This window comes from Saimiri boliviensis, chromosome 5, assembly GCF_048565385.1.
Source record: "Saimiri boliviensis isolate mSaiBol1 chromosome 5, mSaiBol1.pri, whole genome shotgun sequence".
In the NCBI taxonomy this organism is placed as follows: domain Eukaryota; kingdom Metazoa; phylum Chordata; class Mammalia; order Primates; family Cebidae; genus Saimiri; species Saimiri boliviensis.
Window position 1 is genome coordinate 32,575,441 of NC_133453.1, and position 10,670 is coordinate 32,586,110.

At 42.6% G+C, this 10,670-nt stretch overlaps 1 pseudogene; it reads left to right on the top strand.

Annotated features, from left to right (window-relative positions):
- Positions 1 to 9,667: 9,667 nt before the first annotated feature.
- On the top strand, positions 9,668 to 10,239 carry LOC101031449 (large ribosomal subunit protein uL6-like; annotated as a pseudogene).
- Positions 10,240 to 10,670: the final 431 nt, after the last annotated feature.

Consider the following 10,670-nt stretch of genomic DNA (forward strand, 5'->3'; position numbering starts at 1 on the left):
CAAGAATGCAAACAATGTAAAGTCACCCCAGTAAATGTGTGCCATTCAGAGTGGAAAATGTTTAAAAAGCTTCATAAATGTGGAAGAAAAAGATTGAGGGTGCAAAAGTTACAGGAAGGAATGCCAAGATCTTTGGAATATTTTTCTCTGTGGCTCTCTCTCCTGCTGCCTTGCAACTCTTTTTTCTGATAATGAGAATACTTACTTACATTTAAAGACAGATTATATCCTGGACAGAGAATGTGGAAACAGGGCAACATTAACTTGTTTAGGAAGGACCAAGTGCTCCAACATGAAAGTGTGAATAAGTTTGATCATGAACTGTTTTGTAATAAAAATGTACAAAACAACGTTCAGAAACACTGCAGTAAATGGAATCTGGTTGCAACCAGCTCTTGGCTCACTGTTGTCTGGAGGACTTTCTCAGAGGCTCCAGAATGGTTTGATTTAACAGTTTTTGAATAAACTATGAGAACAGGCTAGCATAAGTAGGTAGGATGACTCCAGACACAGAAATACATGAGAGTGAGTTCTTTGCAGCTCATTAAGTATCACAAGGCCTCTCCTTAACACATACCCACCCGTCACTCACATCATATGCCTCCTAGGAGGAATGATTATACTGAAACCAACAGGATAAAAGAGCCATTTTCTGGTTCTGGATTCTAGAAAAACACCCTAGGCAAAGAAATAGTCTACTTGGGAAAATGGAAAAGATGCTCCCCTTAGTTCTTACTTTCTTTAACTTTGATCTGCATTTGTTGTTGTTGTTGTTGTTGTTGTTGGGACAGAGTTACTGTGTCACCCAGGCTGAATGTAGTGGCACATAAACACAGCGCACTGCAGCCTTGAACGCCTGGGCTCAAGGGATTCTCCCACATCAGCCTCCCAGGTAGCTGGGACCGCAGGTACACTCCACCATGCCCGGCTAATTTTTTGAATTTTGTAGAGATGGGGGTCTCACCCTGTTGCCCAGGCCTATCTTAAACTTCTGGGCTCAAGCAATACTCCTACCTCAGCTTCCCAAAGTGCTGGGATTATAGGCGTGAGCCCCTGTGCCCAGCCTCATTTTTTTAAATTTCATCAGGGAGTACATATGCTTGTTAGTTACATAAGTATATTTCATACTGGTGTGGATTGGGCTTCTAGTGTACGCACTGCCCAAGTAGTGAACACTGTACTGGAAAGGTAATTTTTCAACCCTCGCCACCTCCCACACTTCCCTCTTTTGGTGTCCCCAGTGTCTATTATTTCCATCTTTATGCCCATGTGTACCCATTGTTTAGCTCCCACTTGTAAGTGAGAACATGAAGTATTTGGTTTTCTGTTTCTGAGTTAGTTCCCTTAGAATATTGGCCTCCAGCTCTCTCCATGTTACTGCAAAGGAAATGATTTTATTCTTTTTTATGGCTGTGTGCCTTTCATTTTAAAGGCTGTGAACAGCTTATGTGTGGGGCTTCTTCTGCATAATTTTTTCTTTCTTTTAGGGACAGGATCTCACTCTGTTGCCTGGCTCCTCTATCCTCCTACCTCAGCCTCCCAAGTAGCTAGGGACCTCAGGCGCCTGTCACCACACTCAGCTTCCTTCTGTGTAATTTAATTTAAATTTCTGATGTTATTTACTGTCAAATGCATAAACTTACAATTATTTGAGACAGATTAGTTCTTAGACAAGGATCATTAACAACCTATCTGTTGGATAACAACTATTTACATCATAATGAATTAAAACGTGTGAAATAAGGCTAGGTGTAGCAGGAACTGAGGAACTCAATGTTTTGAGTGTCAGATTATTTTGTATCAGTGATTTCAATTCTGATAAAAGGAATGCATGGTACAAAAACTCATCTGGGTCTTTGGGTAGTATCGGGGGAAGATTTTTAGAAAGAAAAAGAGATGAGGCTGTTGGAGACAGGAGTAGACCTTAGCTAAGATTTTTTTTTTTAATTTTGAGACAGAGTCTTGCTCTGTCACCCAGCCTAGAGTGCAGTGGTGCCATCTCAGCTCACTGCAACCTCTGCCTCCCGAGTTCAAGCGGTTCTCCTGCCTCAGCCTCCTGAGTAGCTGGGATTACAGGTGCCCGCCATCACATCAACCTAAGGTAAGATTTTTTTTTTTTTTTTTTTTTTTTTTTGAGACAGAGTCTCCCTCTATTGCCAGCTTGGAGTGCAGTGGTGTGATCTCGGCTCACTGCAACCTCCACCTCCTGGGTTCAGTTGATTCTCCTGCCTCAGCCTCCCGAGTAGCTAGGACTACAGGGGTGTGCCACCACTCCCAGCTAATTTTTGTATTTTTAGTAGAGATGGGATTTCACCGTGTTGGCCAGGATGGTCTCAATCTCTTGACCTTGTGATCTGCCTGCCTCAGCCTCCAAAAGTGCTAGAATTACAAACGTGAGCCACCACACCCAGCCAAGGTGAGATTTTTTTAAAAAACAAAAAAACTTGTCAGGTGGGGTGGCTCACGCCTGTAATACCAACATTTTGGGAGGCCAACACAGGAGGATCACTTAAGGCCAGGATTTTTAGACTAGCCTGGGCACCGTCCTATCTTTGCAAAACAAATCAACAACAACAACAAAAACACTTGTAATCCCAGGCAAGAATCACTTGAATTCAGGAGGCGGAGGTTGTAATGAGCAGAGCCAGGTGTGGTGGCCTGATCCTGTAGTCCCAGCTATTCAGGAGGCTGAGGTGGCTGCAATGAGCTATGACCGTGCCACTGCACTCAAGCCTGGGTGACAGAGCAAGGCCCCGTCTCTTAAAAAGAAAGAATAGAAGGATATCATGTGTGTTTCTTTCTTTCTTTTTTTTTTTTTAATGCGACGGAGTTTCGCTCTTGTTACCCAGGCTGGAGTGCAATGGCGCAATCTCGGCTCACCGCAACCTCCGCCTCCTGGGTTCAGGCAATTCTCCTGCCTCAGCCTCCTGAGTAGCTGGGATTACAGGCACGCGCCACCATGCCCAGCTAATTTTTTGTATTTTTAGTAGAGACGGAGTTTCACCATGTTGACCAGGATGGTCTCGATCTCTCGACCTCATGAGCCACCCGCCTTAGCCTCCCAAAGTGCTGGGATTACAGGCTTGAGCCACCGCGCCCGGCCTATGTGTGTTTCTGTATATGCAAAGCAACCCCCAAATGCAGAAGGAACCAAGAAACCAAAGAACAAGGCAGACAAATCCAGTAAAGGGTGATTTATCGGGGAACTTATGGACAAACGCATGGTCTTGGGCAGCTGCAACACAGGTAGACTTTCCAGTTATCTCCCAGACCCAGTGCTTATATAACAAGGGTATATGTGCTTTAGAAGGAGTGTGTAAAGACAATTGAAGTCAATCTCAGGAGAAGGGAAGAATGCTATGTGTGTCCCAGCCTAAGGGCAGGATTTGGTAACATCAAGGGTGTCTTGGCCTGAGGGCAGGATTTACAGTCAATATACATCAGTCGATAAAAAAAGAAATCTTAGAGGCATTCCCCAAACTAAGGTTAATCAGAAGTCAACATGGCGGATCAGCATCTAAGATGGACTCACTTTTGTCTCCACAACTAGTTCACTGAAATTTGAACAAGAAAGTGTTCTTTCCAAAATGCTCTTTGCTTATAGACAAATGACTATGTTTACCTTAATTGTCATAGACATTTATTTGATTTCTGTTTGAATATATATAGATCTTAAACTGAGGGATGATTACATGCCCATCCCCTAATAGACATTTTGAAGCCTAGTATTTCTTTATCTGAAAAACAAAGTAAGAACAACAAATCCTTAAACGTCACTCTTGAAACCCAAGTATAATTCTGATTCTTGATTGTCTTCAACATTGCAAATATAAATTGCTCATTCGATCTTCCTATAGGCCATCATTGTGCTTGGTATTGTGGAGAATAGTAAATATAATTCCTAATTCTAGACTTCATGGCTAGGATTCTAATTCAGATGTCTTGATTCTCTTTTATTTATTTGTTTTTTATTTAGAGATGCAAGTCTTGCTGGGCCAGGCGGGGTGGCTCATGCCTGTAATCCCAGCACTTTGGAAGAGTGAGGCAGGTGGAACATTTGAGGTCAGGAGTTCGAGACCAACCTGGCCAACATGGCGAAACGCTGTCTGTACTAAAAATACAAAAATATTAGTGGGGCGTGATGACACATGCCTGTAATTCCAGCTACTTGGGGAGCTGAGACACAGGAGTCACTTAAATTTGGGCGGTGGAGGTTGCAATGAGCAGAGATCGTGCCATTGCACTCCAGCCTGGATGATAGAGTGAGACTCAGTCTCAAAAAAAACAAACAACAACAAAAAAAATAGATAGGGTCTTGCTGTGTTGCCTAGGCCAGTCTTGAACTACTGGCCTTAGCAATCCTTTTGCTTTGGCATCCCAAAGTGTTGAGACTATAGGCATGAGCCTCTATACCCAGTCATAGATGTCCTCATTCTCAATCCAGTGCTTTTTCTAGAATAGCAAAGCCTCTCTTATGACATAAGTACCTTATCAAAATTCCATATATATAAAAAATAGAATATTACATTAAAAGAGTTGATCCTCAGTAGACCCTCGAAGAACTGCCATCAGACCTGGGCCATCAACTGTTCTCTGGCCCAGCTCTGGCCTAGAAAAAAGCAACCTGGAGGCCCCTCCTAGTCTAGATCAGGAACCTGGGGCTTCAGAATTCCCTGCCTTGAAAGCTGGGAGCCTGCCTCCAGGGCTACATGGGTCTTTTCCCCAGGGCTTGTCATCCTGGGGGCTGACCCAGCAGTCAGTATGTCATCGTAGGCCTGAGGAATGGCTTTGTCTGGGGAAGCAGTCTGTGAAGTTAGGACATGGCAGCTGAGATATCCACATACACATGTGGGTCCTTGTGGTGCAAGACAGGCCCTGGGCTGGGAAACTGAGGGCACCCATTTGTTTTCTTGCCCTAATCCTTTTAAATATCAGGGGTGTGCCTGCCATCAAGGACCTGTTTTGAAGAGGTGAACCTTTGCTCTTTGAAATTTTTCTGGCAGTTTAGTTTTGAGCACATGTCAAAGTTTTGTTACACTCTGGTTGCCAGGGCAGTTCAACTTGGTTTTTTGCTTGTTTGTTTTGTTTTTCCTTTTTTATTTTTTATTTTTTTGTGGAGAATGGGGGTATCACTTTGTTTTCCAGGTAGGTCTCAAACTGAGGCTCAAGCTATCCTCCTGCCTCTGTCACCCTAAGTGCTGGGATTACAGACACGAGTCACCACCCCCGGCTACCAGGGAAGTTCAATCCAAAGATTCACTCTTAGTAGGACATTTTGTAAGAAGGGAAGATAGGTCATAATTTCTGATTAAAATGCCGTATATTCTTTTTTGTTATTTTTATTTTTTGCTCTACTCTGCAATATGATATCTCCATTTTGCTGCATGTAATAAAAGGTTATTTATTAGAAGCCAAATATTACTAAGCACTGTTATAAACTGTCATTATGGACTAGGCATGATGGCTTACACCTGTAATCTCAGCACTTTTGAGGCCAAGATGGGCAGATCATTTGAGGTCAGGAGTTCAAGACCAGCCTGGCCAACACCATGAAACTCCATCTCTACTAAAACTACAAAAAATTAGCCAGGCATGGTGGCACACACCTGTAATCCCAGCTACTCCCGAGGCTGAGGCAGGAGAATCACTTAAACCTGGGAGGTGGAGGTTGCAGTGAGCCGAGTTCACACCATTGCACTCCAGCCTAGGCAACAGAGCAAGACTTGCGGTCTCAAAAAAAAAAACCCAAAAAACAAAAAGCTCTCAATGTGAATTAACTCATTTCAACAACACTTTGAGGTAGATATTATTATTATTATTATTATTATTATTATTACTATATCATCATCCCCATTTGACTTACAAACTGAGGCACAGGGAAATAAAGCAGTTTGTGCAATGCCTGAAAACTAAAAAGTGGTAGAGACAAGATTCTAACCACAGTGCAATGCTGTTCTATTCAATCTCCTCTGCTTTTCTACCACTACTTATCCTTCAGGTCAGGCTCAAACCTTCCCTCTTTAGAGATGCTTATCTGAGCAGCTCTGTCTGATTTTCTGAACTTCTGGACTTTACTTTGCCTTCATCTCTCACTGGATGTTTACTATTTGGAACTGCTGGAAATCTTAACAAATTTGTATCTATTAGCTCCACCACCTAAAAGTGAAAGGTCTCAGAGTATATCCTACGGGTTGAAAAAATGTTTTAGGTCAAAAGTGACTAGGCTCTTGATTGACAGTTGGGTGGGCAGATGACTTGTTTCCCATAACGAGCACGATGGACTCTGTGATGTACTGCCTAGATCCCCGATCAAAAAACGGCTTGTTGCTCCAGCTCCTGGGAGTGCTGTCAGCAGATTGTTGTCAGTGGCTGTTCTTCTCAGGGACTGTCTCAGCTTCACAGAGACACGTTGCCCAAGGCCATCCACCTCCTAGAGTGTCCCACATCCAATGACTAAGGGATGTGAGAATACAAAATCCTGGCCATCTGGGTCATTGGTGTGCTGGAGTCAGCTTCTACTGATTCTTAAATTTTGAATATGTGCATTTCCAATTCTGTGTTCTGTGATAATACATCCAGAGCTTGAAACTAGGCACAGTAGGGATTTTTTATGTTGTGAAAATTGGCAAACACTAGCAAATCAGAACTTTTACTTCTTCAGTTCACCAGCACACCACTGTTCTTGGTTCCACATAAAACTATGCTGAAGCCACATTAAGACTGAGACAGTTTTTCTTTTACAATGCTTTAACTTTCTAGACATTTCTCTCTCTCTCTATTTTTATTTATTTATTTATTTTTTAATTTTTATTTTTTAGACCAAGTCTCATTCTGTTGTCAGGCTGGAGTGCAGTGGTACAATGTTGGCTCACTGCAACCTCCGCCTTCAGGGTTCCAGCAATTCTGCCTTCTCAGCCTTCCAAGTAGCTGGGATTACAGGCGTGTGCCACCATGCCCAGCTAATTTTTTGTATTTTTAGTAGAGACGGAGTTTCACTATGTTAGTCAGGATGGTCTCGATCTCCTGACGTGATCCACCTGCCTCAGCCTCCCAAAGTGCTGGGATTACAGGCATGAGGCACCGTGCCCCACCCTGGACATTTCTCTTCTAGTCACCCAATGGCTTCTTCCTGCCCACTTCACAGATAAAATCAATACACTGAGACTTTGGCATTGCAGTAGATAAAGAGTTTAATTGACATGAGGCTGGCTCATGCAGAGGAACTGAAGTTATCACTCAAATCAATCTCCCCAAAGGCTGGAAAGCTAAGGTTTTTATGGATAATTTAGTGGGCAGGAGGCTATGGAATGGGTGCTGCTGATTGGTTGGGGATGAAATCATCAAGGTGTGGAAAAAGGTCCTGGTGCACTCAGTGTGCCTCTAGGTGGGGCCATATGACCAGTTGAGTTATGAGTCACAAATCCAGGTGAGGTCAGTCTGAAAAACAACTTCATACAGACCCAGTATTAGTTTCTACAATAGTGATGATATCTATAGGAGCAAGTGGGAAAGTCACAAATGTTGTGGCCTCTGGCCACATGATTCCTGGCAGTGAAGGATTATAGAAACTACATCTACATTTTATCAGAGTTCAAGCCTCTTCAATAATCCTATTTTGTGGCCTTTCATTAGTCTTACACAGGTGGTTTCCTGTCCTGAGCAAGGAGGTGGTTAGTTTTAGGGAGGGACTATTATCATGTTTTCTTTCAAGTTAAACTATAATCAAAATTCCTCTCAAGGTTTTCCTGGTCTATGGCCAGAAATGACCAAAGATAGTTTGGAGGTCAGAAGCAGGATGGAGTCAACTATGTCAAATTTCTCTTACTGTCATAATTGAAACCACAGAGGTGGTTTCACTCATCTGTAAGCTGCTAATGGAGGCCTTTAGATAGTACTGACCATTATACAAGCCACCAACAATCAATGAACCCCATACCTAGAGGACGGTGAATTCCTGCAGCAAATGCTTGTGGAAGCTGGGTATGGTGGCTCAAGCCTATAATCCCAGCACTTTGGGAGGCTGAGGTGGGGGGATCACCTGAGATCAGGAACAGCATGGCCAACATAGTGAAATGCCATCTCTACTAACAATACAAAAACTGAGCTGGGCATGGTGGCAGGCGCCTGTAATCCAAGCTACTAGGGAGGCTGAGGCAGGAGAATTGCTTGAACCTTGGAGGCAGAGGTTGCAGTCAGCACAGATCATGCCATTTCAATCCAGCCTGGGCAACAGAAGTGAAACTCCGTCTCAAAAAAAAAAAAAAAAAAAAAGTAAATGCTTGTGGAATGACCATATTCAAATTGCTCTATTAATGTTTTCTGTAAATTCTATCACTTATTCTTGATCTTTCCAGTTTAAAAAGCCTTGGTAGTTGGTGGTAGGGTGGGAAATCATTTGCTTTTTTTCTGTTAACTTATTTGTAGAAATAAGTCAAAAGAGTTAAAGATATATATGGCCTGACCAGCCGTCAACGAATCAAAAAGAATCCTAGGCCGGGTGCAGTGGCTCATGCCTATAATCCCAGCACTTTGGGAGGCCGAGGTGGGTGGATTACCTGAGCTCAGGAGTTTGAGACCAGCCTGGTCAACATGGTGAAACCCCATCTCTACTAAAAATACGAAAGTCATCTGGGTGTGGTGGCATGCACCTGTAATCCCAGCTATTCAGGAGGCTGAGGCAGGAGAATCACCTGAACCCAGGAGGCAGAGGTTGCAGTCATCTGAGATTGTGCCACTGCACTCCAGCCTGGGCAACAGAACAAGACTTCATCTCAAAAAAAGAAATCCTGACCCTAATGTAAGAGCAGTGTCCTAGTGATAGCCAACGAATCAGTAAAATAGGGTCAGATTAAAATCTTTTGTGTGTTGGACCTTAGGATGTGGGGGGTTCCTTGTAAAGAGACCTTAGGATACTTAGAATGCTTAGAGACAGAAGCTAATGACCAACTTATATGGAACTGTTTCAGTATTTTAACGGCAGGTATGTTCTTGTGGGTGCCTGCCAGGCAAACAGTAGGTTCATTTATACTCTCAAGGAATGACCCTATTTGTGACTTCAATATTTGATATCTCCAAGCTTTCAATTTACCTAACGAGACAAACAACAGTAATTATTCTATGTTGTTCTTAATAAATAACCTAATCATTTTTACTTGGGCTTATTTTGGGAGATAGGTGAGGTATACTTGGCTTGCAGACTTGCAAACGTGCAAAGCTATAAATAGCACTAAAAATGTTCTGATTAAGTTTAAACCACTTTTTGATGAGATTTTTGTTTATTTCTCGGAAGACAGTATTGATTTTTTTGAATCCTGGCTTCAGCATTACTTTAGCAAATGAAGGCTAAAAGGAAAATATCTAATGAAGGTATATAATAACTTCCTCACATGGCATTTGTTTTTAACATTTATTGAGATTATTTACTAGGTACCATAATACTTTTTGATGAAAATGCAAAGAAAAACAAGATAGGAGTGCCTGCCCTGCAGGAGATTCTGAAGGGGGATATGATGGGGGAACCTTTGTATTTGTCAATGAGCCTCAATAGAGCTGGGAAAAAAAAACAATTAATTAATTAAAAATGGAGAACCTAAGGTTGGAAAAGAAGAGTTTCTAGGAAAAAAGAAAAAAGTCTTTTTTTGTTGTTGTTGCCACATCTATTGCAAGAATGAAGACCATTCTCAGGAACCAGACTGTTGACATTCCAGAAAATGTTGACATCGCTCTGGAGGGATGCACGGTTATTGTGAGGGGCCCCAGAGGAACCATGCAGAGGGACTTCAGTCATGTCCACGTAGAACTCAGCCTTCTTGGGAAGAAAAAAAAGAGGCTCCGGGTTGACAAATGGTAGGGTAACAGAAAAGAACTGGCTACCGTTCAGACTATTTATAGTCACACACAGAACATGATCAAGGACATTACACTGGGCTTCCGTTACAAGATGAGGTCTGTGTCTGCTCACTTCCCCATCAACGTCGTTATACAGGAGAATGAGTCTCTGATTGAAATCTGAAATTTCTTGGGTGAAAAATACATCCCCAGGGGTCAGAGGAGGCCAGGTGTGGCTTGTTTGTATCTCAAGTCCAGAAAGATGAATTAATCCTTGAAGGAAGCGACATTGAGCTTGTTTCAAATTCAGCTGCTTTGATTCAGCAAACAGTTAAAAACAAGGATATCAGAAAATTTCTGGATGGTACCTAGGTCTCTCAAAAAGATACAGTTCAGCAGGCTGATGAATAAGATCTAAGAGTTGTCCAGCTACAGAAACAAGTTGCTGGAAGACTCCTAAGACCAGTTTGTGATATTTAAATGATGCAATAAAAGACCTATTGATTTTAGGGGAAAAAAAATAGGTGTCTGGAATAAAGAAAAGGGTATGTGGGAAATAAGTCTGTAAAGGTGGAGTGTCAGTTGTAAATGGCAGAAACCAACACAGAGTCCCTTGAGATAACAGGGACTTAATGGATAATAGAACTGTGAGGTCTAGGAGGTGAGGTTAGCTCCAGACCTGAGGAGATCCTAGGACTCAAGCAAGATCATTAGCTCTTACTTTCCCAGCACACCTTTCCACTCCCCTCACACAAAATCTTCACCCATCCCTTGGTGTTACTCTCCTCTCCCCTGTCACCTTCCTTCCCTTCTTCTGCAGACAAGCATCCTCACATGGTGGG